This window comes from Mauremys reevesii, linkage group 3 (assembly GCF_016161935.1).
Source record: "Mauremys reevesii isolate NIE-2019 linkage group 3, ASM1616193v1, whole genome shotgun sequence".
NCBI lineage: Eukaryota > Metazoa > Chordata > Testudines > Geoemydidae > Mauremys > Mauremys reevesii.
The window spans coordinates 1,493,824-1,508,350 of NC_052625.1; positions in this window are offsets into that span (position 1 = coordinate 1,493,824).

Sequence of the window (14,527 nt, forward strand, 5' to 3'; positions counted from 1 at the left end):
ACAGCCCCCTCCAGCCCCCAGTGCCTCAGCCCCATCACCGCCCCACACTGCCTCAGCCCTCTCACAGCCCCTCCAGCCCCACACAACCCCATTGCCTCAGCCTCCTCCAGCGCCCCCTCCCCCACCTCAGCCCCCCTCACAGCCTCCCAACCTCCCCATAACTCATTGGGTAAGGACCCTACAATTACAACACTGTGAAATTTCAGATTTAAATAGCTGAAATCATGACATTTATGACTTTTAAAATCCTATGATCATGAAATTGACCAAAATGGACTGTGACTTTAGTAGGGCTCTAGCAATGAGTCATGGGGCCTGTCCTCATTTGCCACAGGCTCTGTGTATTTGCAGTATTCTTTAAAGCCGCACCTGCTGGCATTGTTCTATTGTGAGAGAGTTTCAGCTTTCAGTTTGTAAAAAAAGGGCATATTTCTAGTCCTCCTGGTTGCAGAGCAAAGCTTGAGAACACAAAACAAGTGCCTGCAAAAGGCTAAAAAAACCACAAGGCAAATAAAAAAACGCAACATTTTAAAAAAATTATCCTAAGTTTTAAGCTGATTTTCTGATTTTGGGGATCTGGACTCATGATTGTTGAACATTTAGGGTTAGCAATGCTGTGTTTCCATGCTGGCTCTAGAATCCCAGTATCCCAGATATCCACAGCCAATTGGCATGCAGGGAACTTGCATAATTGAGGGGAAAAAAACTGTGGTGTTATATGCAAGTTAGTGTCCTTGCATGCTAATAGGCCGAGGCAAAGCCATTTCAATGTGTTTGTATTTCATCAGTGGGACAGGTTCTGTGTGTTTTGTTGCTCTGTATATCACATACAATTTCAATATTTCTTTGGACTTTTTAAAATATAATTTTCAACCTGGAAAATACTTGAAATAAAAAAAAAAGTGCTTAAGTGATAGTAGCATTTAGGTGATCATGTGGCTTTGCTTGAAAGAGAGAGACTACAGAAAAAGTAAACCTTGTACACAGCTATATCTTTTTCTTCCCTTTTTAAGATGATAAAACTAGGATGTAAGGAGGGTCAGAATGGAAATACCAAAAGCCTTTTATGCTGGAGAAGAGAGAGACTCAGTGGGATTGAGGAACATATCTCCCACAGGCTGCTTTGAAAATCCCAACCTAAAAGCGTATTCCCTACCACCCAGAGCACTGTTTTGATCCCTTGATTTTGAAAGTATGTCCTCTGATTGAGAGCATTGGAGACATGAGCACACGCCACTAAGCAGGCCACCTTTTATTAAGATTGCAAAGGCTTTTATTATTCTCCAGTAAAAGAAACGACCCAGCCCCCATATTTAAATGGACTAAATAAAACAGCTGATGTGAGATTAATTGCTGTACATTTGGATGGAGATAATTCTCCCCGGCTCTCACTTCTCCTTAGCCAGCCATAGGTTTCCCTTGAAACCACAGTTCCCAAATATACAGAGACTGAGTGAAGCAGAAGAGTGTGTATTCGTGAAGAACATTGATGATGGCACCTCAGACCGACCGTATAGCCACGCCCTGGTGGCTGGTATCGATCGGTATCCACAGAAGGTAACTGCTGCAATGGGCAAAAAGAAGATGTCGAAGAGGTCCAAGATCAAATCTTTTGTGTGTGTGTGTGTGTTGTAGGGAGCCAGGGAGCTACCCTTCATCACCCCTGGGCTGACATGGCCACAGAAAAGTGATCTAGGAGTATTCCCTGACAATGTTTAATATAGTTAAGCCAATAGGGGGCAGCATTTTACCAGAAACAGGCTTTCCCAGGCTGGGTGGCTGTCTCCCCCACCCCCAGTTCTTCTGCAATTAATTTTTTTCTGATATTTGAAACATCTTGTGTATAATCATATTTACCAATCTGCATTTGTAATTCTAGTGATTTAATTGGGCTGCACTATATATTATGGACTCCAAAATCACCTTCTGGTGTTGATTTCCTTTTCTATGTAAACTGTTAATTACATACAGGCAAACTAGATCCCGATTCTATTCTCGAAGATACATTTGTGCATCAGCCAGGCCTAGTGAAAGTGTACTGAAATTTTGTAAAAAGCTCATAAACTTGTTTTTAAGACACATGCACGCTGAATATCACACAAACCCTTGAATTCCACAGTGATGCTGCCTAGAACAAGCTTTGCCTTCTCTACCTTGTGCAGTGAGGGCTAACAAATTTCGGGTATGACACCTGCCACCGTGGTAAGTGATTCTGCAAGTCAGAAAGTGACGTATAGCTTCACATCTGAATCCATAGATTAATGCATAACGTACAATGTACCTCAATTAATGAGAACAGAATTTACTGGGAAATCTGGTTAATTGGGATGGTTTCCAAGGAAACTGACCCACTCACTCCAATGTTATCCAGTGGAAAGCACTGCTATTTAACTGGGACAGTAGGGCCTCCTAATTGGAATGGTCCATGACATTGGATGAACATCCTGATTAGAACTGATGCTGCTGCAAATTTCCTAAAGTCTATCCCAGTCCCTGTCAAGTTTATGGTCTCTTCAGTGATGGCTAAATTGGCAAAGAACCATAATGTGCCTTTTGGAGTTAAAGGTGCTCCTCATTTGGTACCAATCCCCACAGCAAGGGGGTCTCCATGGAAGTGGGCATGAAGAAAAGCCACCTGTCTGGGACAAGAGGCTGTTTCTGTGTGTTGTCCTGATGAAGTGGCTTCTCCAGCGTGCGCATGCAGATGTGTGATCAGCTGACAGCCCACAGGCCGGATTCTGTCCAGCCCCCAAATGCGTCTTCCCCCAGAGCAGCAGCTGCCCAGAAAGTGTGGCAGCTGTTGAGCATTGCAGCGACATGCTGCACTTTTCTGAGGCCTGCTCTACAAAATCGCCTCCTCCACACCTATGTGCAAGGTCACATGCATGGAGGGCGCCATTTTGTAGAGCATGTACTGTATATCTGTACGTGACCTATGGAGGTGCCCACAAACTAGCAGCCAGCCCATGGCCTTTAAAAAGTTGGACCACCGACTACCTCCAAATCAGCAAAGCGTATAACTGTGTGGATAGACCCATTGACTTTCATGAGACTTAAGTACCTGCTCAAGGGCTTTGCTGAATTAGGACCTACGTCATACTGAATGTTAGTAAGAGGGTCAAATATTTTATAGTCACTGCAGGCTGATGGGCTGCTTGAATCATCCAGTTTAAAAAGGTCACACGTGGAAAAATTTGCAGAAAGTAAAGACTGTCAAATATAAAGGGGAATTATAAATATATTCTTAAAAATGCACTGGGTTGTAGTTCACAATGCTTTTCATGGTTTAGGAAGGAATTTACTATCTCTTTTGAAACTCTGGTCTTAACTAAGTGATACACAGCAGCTCTAACTAGATTTTATAATCCTAATTTCCACCTTTAACTTGATCTTTTATTACTCACATTCACATGTCTTTACTACTATCTAAAAAGTGTTTTTCATGGTAGTCATATGAAAGTGATTCTACAGTGCCTGGTGCTTGCTTTTACAAGGCTTTTATCCTGTAAACATTTGTGCATGTGCTTTACTTTAAGCATGTGAGCAATCCCATTGCCCGTGCATGTCCTTAAAGACAAGTCGGTGGCATTACTCACATGCTTAGCATTACAGGAATATTCATGTTGCAGGGCTGGGGCCCAAGTCTAGGATACAATGCAACACGATGCAGGCTAGACCTTCCTGTAGCATAGCAGCTGGGTGAGCAAACGTAGGATACATGTTTGAGGGATGGATCTGTAATCAACTGCAGATTTACACCAACAGTGGTAACTGAAGAGAGACAAAAAATCTTAGGTAATGGCCCGCAGTCTGCATGTAGCATTTACTAACTGTTAGCTAATGCTATTGTAATAAACTCTATTGGGCGATATCCAAGTCTCAGGGTTAGGGAGTAGAGAGGCCCTAGGAAGCTCTGGGAGGTGACTCTCAGAGCTGAATTCTCCCAAATGCTGCTTGCAGAAAAGAGGGGCTTGGGAGCAGGGGCGGCTCCAGGCCCCAGCATGCCAAGCGCGTGCTTGGGGCGGCATGCCATGGGGGGCGCTCTGCCGGTCGCCGGGAGGGCGGCAGGCGGCTCCGGTGGACCTCCCGCAGGCATGCCTGCAGAGAGTCCGTTGGTCCCGCGGCTCCGGTGGAGCATCCGCAGGCATGTCTGCGGGAGGTCCACCGGAGCCGCGGGACCGGCGACCGGCAGAGCGCCCGCGGCGTGCCGCCATGCTTGGGGCGGCGAAATGGCTAGAGCCGCCCCTGCTTGGCAGTGGCAGAGGAGACAAGGCTGCCTAGCCACATGGAAACCAGGGATCCATAGGGAAACAGCTCCAACCCCATAAGAGTTACCCCTCTGTGGTACCCAGCTGGACCCCCTCCTTGAGAAACAGGACTGTTCTCTGCCTACTTGAACCACTTTGCCTGCACTCTGAATCTCTGATCCCCTATGCAGTGAGTTAATGCTGCTTTGGTCACCAGTGTTTCCACTGGCTTGAGATGGGAAATGCCAAAGAGAACAGCAGCTCCCTGGCCTCGGGGCCAGTTACGGAGCCTCGACAGGTCACATGCTCACCCTGCAGCGGGGATTCCGAAGGCTGAGGGGGCTCATGCAATAATTCTACCTCTGCACCCCCAGTGTCATAGGCTTCTCTTGCTGCCACCCGCAGAAGAGGGAGTATCATCTGCTGTGATCCCTTACGTCAGCTTCCGGGCCAGTGGATCCGCAATTTCAGCAAATCCACGAGCCCTACACCTGGCCCACCACCTACACCCGTCTGGGGTTCTGTGCAGAGAGCTGGTGTGGCACACTGGCCTCGGGTGACCTGAGGGTTGTGGAGTCCCCCTTTGCAGGCGCCAGTTGCATTTCCTCTGAGTGATGTAGAGGGGGGGCAGGGTTTGTTCTAAACTGCACTTGGTGGTGTGGGTCAGTACTTTTACTGATTCCCAATTTACCTTTTTGCACCCACCAAATGAACTGCGGAACAAATCAGAGCATTGTGGGCATCTCTCCCCTACCTGTTCTGAATTCCCCGTGGCCAGAAGAGCACAGACCGAGATTTGGGCCTGTCACTGAACTGCATGTACAAACTGCAACTGCGAGGGGCAAGCTTCATTTTAGAAATTGGGCCCGTCTTGCCCCCAGCAACTCTGACTTTCAGGCTGCATTTAACTATTGAGTCATAAGACAGGGCTGGAGCCACCACATAAAAGAAGAAATGTTCCCATAAATAATGTAACGAAAGGGTAAATACGCACAGAAACTATTTCAAAAGCTCAGTCATGACTATTGCTGGGATTCACAAGGCCCCATGACGTCCATACATCTTAGGTCTGGTTTTCAGAGCAGTGTGCCTAATTTGCTTATGGGTTACTGTGCTCTTTCATGCAAATCAGGCAATTGCAGCCTAGTTAACTGGCCATTTACATGCCCAATTTCCTGATTTCCACATGCATCAATTGAACATGCAACTGACCAGTCAGATGCTTAATCAGCCACATGTGCATGCAGTTACCCAATTTGCCTGCACAATTGAAGTGAGGGCATGGTAATTAGCATGTGCAAGTTAGGCACACAGCTGCATGACCATAGAGTGTGCCTGACTGCACGCATGCCATTTTGAATATCTGTTCTTTGATATCTCCATGAAACAATTCAATGTGATTAAAGAATAACCAGCAATGGTGTTTTATTTAAATATATTGGGCTTGATTTGCAGTAACACCAAGCGCTCAAAGTTCCAGTTGACCTCAAGGAAAGCTCTGAGAGTCAGGCCCATTGTCCCCAAAGGCCGGGGCCGGCTCCAGCCTTTTTGCCGCCCCAAGTGGCGAATAAGAAAAAAAAAATACAAACCCGAATGAGCTGCCGCTGAAGTGCTGCCGAAGACGAAGAGAGGGAGTGAAGGACCTGCCGCCGAATTTCCGCCGAAGACCTGGGCCTGCCGCCCCAACAATGGACGAGCTGCCGCCCCTTTCTATTGGCCGCCCCAGGCACCTGCTTCCATCGCTGGTGCCTGGAGCCGGCCCTGCCAAAGGCAAAACAAGTTTCTGTACAGAAAAGCAGCAGGCTCTGGAGAGTTAAACTGCAACTCCGATTCCATTCGAAGCCTAATTTTGGCCCCTCTATCTCTTTAAAAATGGACCAAGGAATAACAATTTTAGTGCTAAGCTCTGAACAGAAATTACATTGCTAAAATGGAAAAACATGCTTTCCATACACTGGCATGTATCATCCACCCACAGACTGGGTCAATAGAGCAGATGCAGCCTTTCTAGGTCTGACGCTATTTTTACAGTTAAGGTGCCCCATTGATTTTAAGATCTAAAATAGCTTTTTGTGAAGCAGCAAGATGCTGATGGTAGTAAATTGTATTTGCTCTAGTTATGAAGCAAGCTGCGTTCACTGCGCCCCATCCTGCGCTCCTTGTTGACTCAGAGGGCTAGGTCCGCAGATGCTGTAAATGGATGTACTAGCTCTGACTAGGTCTGGAATGCCTGTAGACTTCAATGGAGTGAGTGTACAATGCCTGTAGATTTCAATGGAGTGGGGGTACAATTCTCACCTAGTAGGAATGGCCCCACGGTGCTTTGCGATTGCTGCCTCAATTCTCTCTCTGTATCTCTTGCAGACAGTGTTTTTGTCTGTAGCAGTTATGGTGCCGCAAGATGAGGGGAAAGAAAAACAATCAAGGAAGGGCTAACGATGCGGGAGTTTGCTGTATTTTTCCTCCCCAGCTTTTGCAACCCAAAATGTAGAAATATTTTGAAACTTCGAAAATGCTGCCTCAGTTTGGTCTTCTGATGATCCAGAGTCTGAAGTTCTTCCCCATAAATTTATCATGGCCTACATACTTGACCCATATTATGCATCTATTTGTTAAATAGGTTGCACTAATTAGAAACATTAGTGAGGATGGCTTAGCAATTTTATTTAGGTGTGAGTGTGTTGTATGCAATGAAGGACATGATGATGATTTTCAGAAAAATCCGTATTTAACCAGTGCGTTTGGATTAGCACAAGAAAACCAGGGCAGGTGGGGGAACCCTGCCAGTCAGTCATTATTGCTGTTTTATGCAAAGATGTTTGTAGGGTCCATAAACCCCTCTACGTAAAGAAAGAAGGGCGTGATAGACGCAGTGAGGTAAGGTGCTGTGCTCCTTGACTCTCATGGCAGTGGGTGGGAGCGGCGGGAGCTCAGCATCTGATCTAAGGGAGTGTGCACATCTACCTGGCAGCATTTGGAGAGAATCTTAGCACATAAAAATGATCTTTGAACATGTTGGCATGTTGGTTTATATGTCTGTCCCAATTGCTTCTTAAATATCTTCTCAGAGCAGTAGGAATTATTTTCTCACCCACCACGTGAATTAACTCCACCTAGGGTGACCAGATATCCCAATTTTATAAGAACAGTCCAATTTTTGGGTCTTTTTCTTATATAGGCTCCTATGACGCCCCCACCCCTTGTCCCGGTTTTTCACACTTGCTGTCTGGGCACCCTAACTCCACCTAGTAGATAATTAATTTCCTAATCAAAAGGGGAATCTTCTTGTGGTGAAACTTAGATTGGGTTTGAACAACTGCTATTCCATTGAGGTCAGTGGAATTGCACCTGCTTAGAGCAGGTAGGTTTCTGGCCCTGGATGTTCCAGGGCCCAAACCAGAGCCCACTTAAGTCAATGGAAAGACCCCCCCCCACACACACACCATATTGTCTTCCATGGGCTTTGAGACAGGCCTTCAAACATTAAGTACACATCTACCACAATAAACCCTACAAGTCATGTAAAAAACACCAATCATTTCCCCATCCTGCTGCAGGTCCCTGCCTCACACACACAGGCTGCAGAAAATATACAATTAAACAAAATCCAGACTCTTGTTTCATTTCCACTTTATCAGGAAGTTCTGAACGTTCAGAAAGACACCATCTTTGAAAATTGCCAACAGTTTGGAAACACATAGACATTTCCCCATTGATGTACGTATCTGTTTGTAGAATTACACCACACTGCATGTTATCTGTCATTACTTCTAGAAAATCATTTTAATTAAAGGTGGAGGGAGGAGGGAAAGGAAAGAAAAAATGAAAACTAAACAGCAGAGATTTCTAATCACTTCACTCATTTAGGATTTGCCTCCTTGGGATTATACTAGAAATGAGTCTCCAGGTGCCGTAGAGAGAGACAGAGCTTGGAACACAGGGCCTGGGGCCTGAATCGTAGCAAAGCCAGGCCAAGCTAGGAGCAAAACTCAGGCCCTGTCATAGAGCAGACGCTTGCTCACAACTTCGCTGTCCAGTGCATGAGCTTGGCAAAGGCATGGCTAGCATTGCTAAAACACAGGCACTCCTCAGAAATACTCGGCACTGGGTGTTCATGGCAACACATTCCAAAGGCTAGTACAGGTCCTCTCCAAGCTAGAGTTCTCAAGTAGCAGCACCAACACAATCCGGGGAGATGGGACAGGAACACAGGGCTGGGATGACAGGCTAACGACTGGGGATGTTTTGTTCGAACCAGCAGGTATAAGGTATAGCTCCTCTTGTGTAAAAGAGAAACCATTGGGGAGGGTGGGGGCCACCTTTGTGCAGCCGAGGAGGGCGGGGGCAGCAGAGACTCCCGCTGCCGACTGAGCTGGTCCCATTGGCGCAGGCACGCATGGGTTAACGTACCTGTAACCACAGAGCCAGGGCGCTAGGACCCTGTCGTCAATAAACCTGGCCGAGTCTGTGCTCTTTCTGGATAGTGCTATTGAGGTCTGCGGACCCGACAGCGCACGGTGAGAAAACCCGCACGCCGACTGACACCACCAGTCAGCTGAAAATAGACATACTTCAAGCCAATGTGATGACAAAAGTTATACCCAAGGAACCAGTACTCATTAGTGCTACTTGCTGTCTATTGCTTCCAAGCCATTTAACGGCTTTAGGGCTCTGCATGGACTTTAATGGGCTTTGCATCAAGCTTTTGTTGCTAGATGTTTTTATACAGATGCCACAGTTCTATCATCACCTGGGTATATACTGATGGGCGGCGGCGGCGGTGCGGGGGGGAAGTGGTGGTTCTATTCTGATCAGTGTCCTAGTGCAGATTGTCTGAGTCGATGTTTATGTGAATATCACTGCCAGGAACTGATTCTATTTAAAACTGATTCTAAGTTTCCAGTGGGATGCACTTATTCTGTTTGCACCCGTCTGGTATATGAATCCATTTGCCTACATGCTTAGAGCACTGAAGAAGAGTTACATTGTAACAAGGCACTTTGAGAGGCAGTATGACCTAGTGAGTAGTGCCCTGGCCTGGGGCACAGGACACCTGGGTTCAGGTCCCAGTTATGCCGAGGTCAGCAAGCAGACAAGTCACTTCCCTCCCTAAGCCTCCATTTTTCCGTCTGTAAAATAGGGATAACACTCAGGGGCGGCTCTAGAGCCCAGCTGCGGCAGCACGCCTGGGGCGCCCTTTCCCCAGGGGGCAGGGCAGGCCGGTGTGGGCCCCCTGGGCCCGGGGCGACGGACCCGCCAGAGGCGCATGACACCGCTTTGCTGCTGGTCCTGCTGCTGGGCGCCCTCCGGCATGATTGCTTGGGGCGCCAAGAGGTAGAGCCTGATAACACTGACCTCCTTTGTAAAGCACTTTGAGATCTACTGATGCAAAGTGCTAGATACTATTAGAACTAGTTAAAAAAAACTTGAATGAAAAGATTTTTAATTAAAAAGGCTTTTCGAAGATATATTGCATGGCAAGTTGTCCCATAGATATAAGACGTATAAACATTATCGAAATCTGCTTTTTGGTACATGAAAGTTTATTGAAAGTGTATCAAAATAGCTATTGAAAATTTGTAATTAATGTTGATAATGCTCCAATGCTGAGTAGTCAGAGTGGTAGAGGCAAATTCCACCCCCCACCCCCAAAAGAAATTCACAAGTACAGTATGACCATGTTTTTTCCTCTGTGAAAAAACCTATTTTCCCACAGAATAAAATAGCAAAGTCCATGGGTCAGCATTAAAGTTCGTAAACGCATCTTAATGGCCACTCTCAACCAGCCAGTGCTATGTAGGGAACTGGAAATATTTAGTTACAAATCTAAAGAAATTCAGATTCCTAATACATCTTTAAGCTTTGCATACATTGCCTCTTTCATCCTGTGTCATAGAGCCTTCCGCAGAGTGATTTCTACGGGAGAGTAAGGTAACTCCTTCCCTGTTGTTTCAGGCAGTCAGATCACCCTTTCTGGGTATTCTGGCAATGATTCCATGTTCATCTTTCCACTGGTCAGGAGGGGTCTCTTTTTTCCAAACTTCATTGAACAGCTCTGCCAGTTTCATTAGGAGGGTAGCATCAAAAACTTTTAGCATTTCTGCAGTAACTTGATCATCTCTTGCCAAGTTATTTCTCACCTTTTTGATTGCAGCCTGTACTTCCAACATGTCTACTGGAGTGAGAGGTCTTCAGTATCTGTTCACCTTGCCTTGCATTGCTTTGTTGGCTTTCTTAGGGCTAGTTGACACTTAAAATACTGCATCGGCGCCTCTGCAGCTCTTTAATGAAGATGTGGTAAGCCGATGGGAGAGAGCTCTCCTCTCGGGGTAGTTAATTCACCTCCCTGAGCTATGTCAGCGGGAGAAGCTCTCCTGTTGACATAGCGCTGTCTATACAGGGGGGTAGGTTGGGATAACTATGTTGCCCAGGAGGGCGGATTTTTCACACCCCTGAGCATCGTAATTATACTGATACAGGTCTGTGGTGTAGACCAGACCTTACACTCCTTTGTCTTTTCCAAAAGTTTTTTGGCCTTGGCATTCAGATGTTTTCCTTTCAGTAGTTTTCTTTCCTCGCTGAGACACCATGTCTTTCGGCTTGTCCAATTCTTGCTCTTTCTATGTTGATCTCCAACTGTGACTGCTGCACATTGTCTCCGAGCATGGCCCAAGGATGCAAAACTTGCAGAAGAACAGGTTGGATTCAGGCCCAAGAGATCCTGTGTAGAGGAGATATTCATCACAGAAGAACGTATAGAATGGCAAGCTCCCTCTTTATCAACTTTCAAGCTTGTTTCTCTCACCAACAGAAGCTGGTCCAATAAAAGAAATTACCTCCCCAACCTTGGCTGTCTGAGGCCATGTCTACATGACAAAATTATGTTAACCTAACTTATGTTGGCATACAGCCACCGCAGTCATTAAGTCACTTGTGTGTGTGCACACTTGGCTCCTTGTGTCTGTGGTATGTGTCCTCACCAGGAGCACTTCTATTGACTGTATTGTCAGGGTGGGGCATTGCAGGAAGGCTACTGAAGGCCAGTAACAGTTGACATAAGCAATGCACTGTCTACACTGACACTGCATCGACTTAATTACATCGACTGTGACTCTACGCCATTGGGGGAGATGGTGTCTCTATACTGTTGTACAGAGGCACTTATGTCAGTGGGAGCCAAATTTAAGTGAACACGTTTCCATGGCTGGGTCAGTGCAAGGCAGCTTACATCGACCTAACAGTGTAGCATACACCAGGCCTGATTTTCCAAACAGACAGACATTGTGGAATATTCTTCTGTCCTATGGCATCCCAGTTAAAATCATTATCATCATCATCAAGGCCACGTACAGAGGTGTGAAGTGCTCTATGAGGGTGAACAACAGACAACAGAGTGGTTCAGTGTGGACACTGGCGAAAAACAGGGCTGCATTTTATCTCCACTCTTGTTCGGTGTTGGGGGAGATTGGATAATGAAGTGTATTAGCAACACAAACACTGGTATGACATGGGTAAGTGGCAAAGGCTTAGAAGACCTAGCCTTTGCTGATGATGTTGCACTATTGAGCAACACCCGTGAAAAGTTAAAAAGACAGACAACTTGGCAAAACCCAGTAGGCCAAGCAGGGCTCAAAATTAGTTATGCTAAACAAACATCATTGAAACCCAGCTGTCAAGCAGTAGCATCACATTGGAAGGCAAAAATATCAAGAAAATAGAACAGTTCATCTACCTGGGCAGCACCACGTTAACCAAAGTGACATCAAGGATAGAAAAGGTATCCACAGAGTTTACTAAACTCAGCAACATATGGAAATCAAAGACACACAGCACCAGAACAAAACACAATTATCAGTTAAAACAATCTCAGTGCTAATGTACAGCTGAGAGAGGTGGAGATCTACTAAAATGTTAGACAGAAAGCTAGACACCTTCAAAAGTAAGTGCTTACGGAAGATTCTGGGCTTTGGCTGGAAAGACTTCATTACCAACTAAGAGATCCGAGAAATCACCAGGCAGCAGCTCATTTCTACCAGCATCAGCAAGAAGCACTGGCTATGTTTGGGCCATGCACTCTGGATGTCAACATAAAGACCTCCCATGTGAAGCTGTCAAGTGGAAACCAACTGGTGGGAGGAAACAAGGGTGCGCAAGAGAAACTCTCAGAAGAACCTCAGCGGGGAGGGAAGACGAGTTGATCTCAGCACTGTGGAGCAAACGGAAGCAGCAGCAAGTGACAGAGGAATGGAAGAGACTGGTTTCCATCCTGCGTGCCAACATTGGCGGGGAAAATATGTTTGAGAAGCGCCGCCAGCTTGCTGGAGCTTTTAGTTTGAAAAATTCCAAGAAGAGGGGAACTTCTCTGGAAGCTGTAACACACTTCAGTAACACCAAACTTTGGGGGAGCACATTTTAGTTTTGTTTCCACATTGGGAATAAGAGCTGGGTTAAATAGAGTTCTGTGGGATGCTTCAGTTCCCGGTGCTGCCGCAGACTCTGGGACCCAGACCCTCAAAGGTATTTAGGTGCTTAACTTCCATTGAAATCAATGGGAGATAGGCTCCTAAGTACCTTTGGGAATCAGGCCTCTGGGCCTTAGCTTGACGAGATCTGTAATAATAGTAACAAAACGTCCCATCACCAGCCACATAAAATGTGTTTCTTGTCCTATGCAGAGAACAACATGAGGCAGAAATATTTCTTGATTTGAAATCTGCTTTGTCTGTCTCAATGCCTTATACTCCAGGTCCAGTTACTGTCACTGTAAGGCCTATCAGTAGAGCTGGTTAACAATTTTCTGATGCAACAACCACTGGAAAGTGATGCTTTGCTTTGACAGAATCAAAACATTCTGAGGGAATGTGACAATTCCACCCAAACCTTTGATGGCAGCCAGGCAGGCAGGCCAGCTCCCCAGATCACCAGCCCATGCAGCACCCCGCTTCCTGAGCGACCAGGGAACCAGAGGGCTGGCTCCCAGGCTGTTTGGGATCCACAGCTGCCTGGGCAATCCTGCTTTCTGGCTGATTACTTGGGAAAGCTAGCTGGATGGTCAACCAGCTTCCCCGGCTCCCCATGGCACAGGGACTCTGCCTTCATTCATTTTCCCATGGGATTGCTGGAGTGATTATGTGTCTTCCTCCCGCCAACCACGTGCCAGTGGATCAACATACCTTCCGAGAGGTCTCCATTGGTCCAGCGCAGGGGTACCTTGCTGTTGAGCTGCCTGGCTTCTGTCTCTCACTGTCCTTGTGGGGTTACCCAGGCACAAAGCTAGCACTTAGCGGAACCTGTTTGATCAAGCACATTAAACCTGGTTTAGCCTTCCACAGACAATGGTCAGAGCCACTGTAGGGAGCAACCTGAAGAGAAGCAACCGAAGGCAGTGTGCAAATCGGCTGGTGGTGTGACTTGGGCTGGGTATACCCCTTCTGTACGAGGAGGACGGACGGAGCTGTAATGCAGTGGGGTGGGTTTGCGCCACAAAACCTTCATCTACTTAACCAGCCTTTGGGTCTTTTACTTTTAACACTCTTCTCCAATTAAGCTCTGACCCTCAATTAAGCTTTAAGGCATCAGACTTAAATAGCTGTCCACAGCTGCTGCAAACTGATTTATCCCTGATGCTGATCAGAGCTGCCAGACAAAACATCAGGGGGAAGCATTTGACTTTAATTTAGGGTTGGGTGTTTTTTTGTTTTGTTTTTGGAGTTGCATTTAATTTGTTTTGGTCAATTTAAATATCTGCACAAGCTTTGGCAGCCAGCAACATTTTTCTTCCCTGAGAGCCCCCCTGTCTCTGTGGGACCTTCCTTCGGTGGAGGGGTTCATGGTAGAGCCAGCTTGCTATCAATGATCCACGCCTGCCCTGTCTATCATACGGATGTTTGTGTAGGTCAGTAATAGACGCAGAGCCTTGCAGTAGGGGGTGAGGAAAATGGTACATAAGTGAGTTGGTCTGTCTGGGAGACAGTGAATGGCATGATTCTTTGATTCATGGATGATACTTAGTGCTTCAGATACTTTTCAAGCCCCTTGATGCCTTGCCAAACAGAAAATTCAGATGGCTGGCTGGCCAGTGGTGTCCTGGGACAACTCTCAATGAATAGAATACCCCGGAAGGCTAGTCCGTTACGCTAATGCTCCGTCAGCGTCGTGCAGCAAGAGCTTTCACCACTGTTTCCACACTTCCCGTGTGACCATGGGCAGTCACCTCGGCCTAGCTCTGCAAAGGGACTTAGGCACTGCAGCATGGAACGTCTAAACGCTTGGGAAATCGC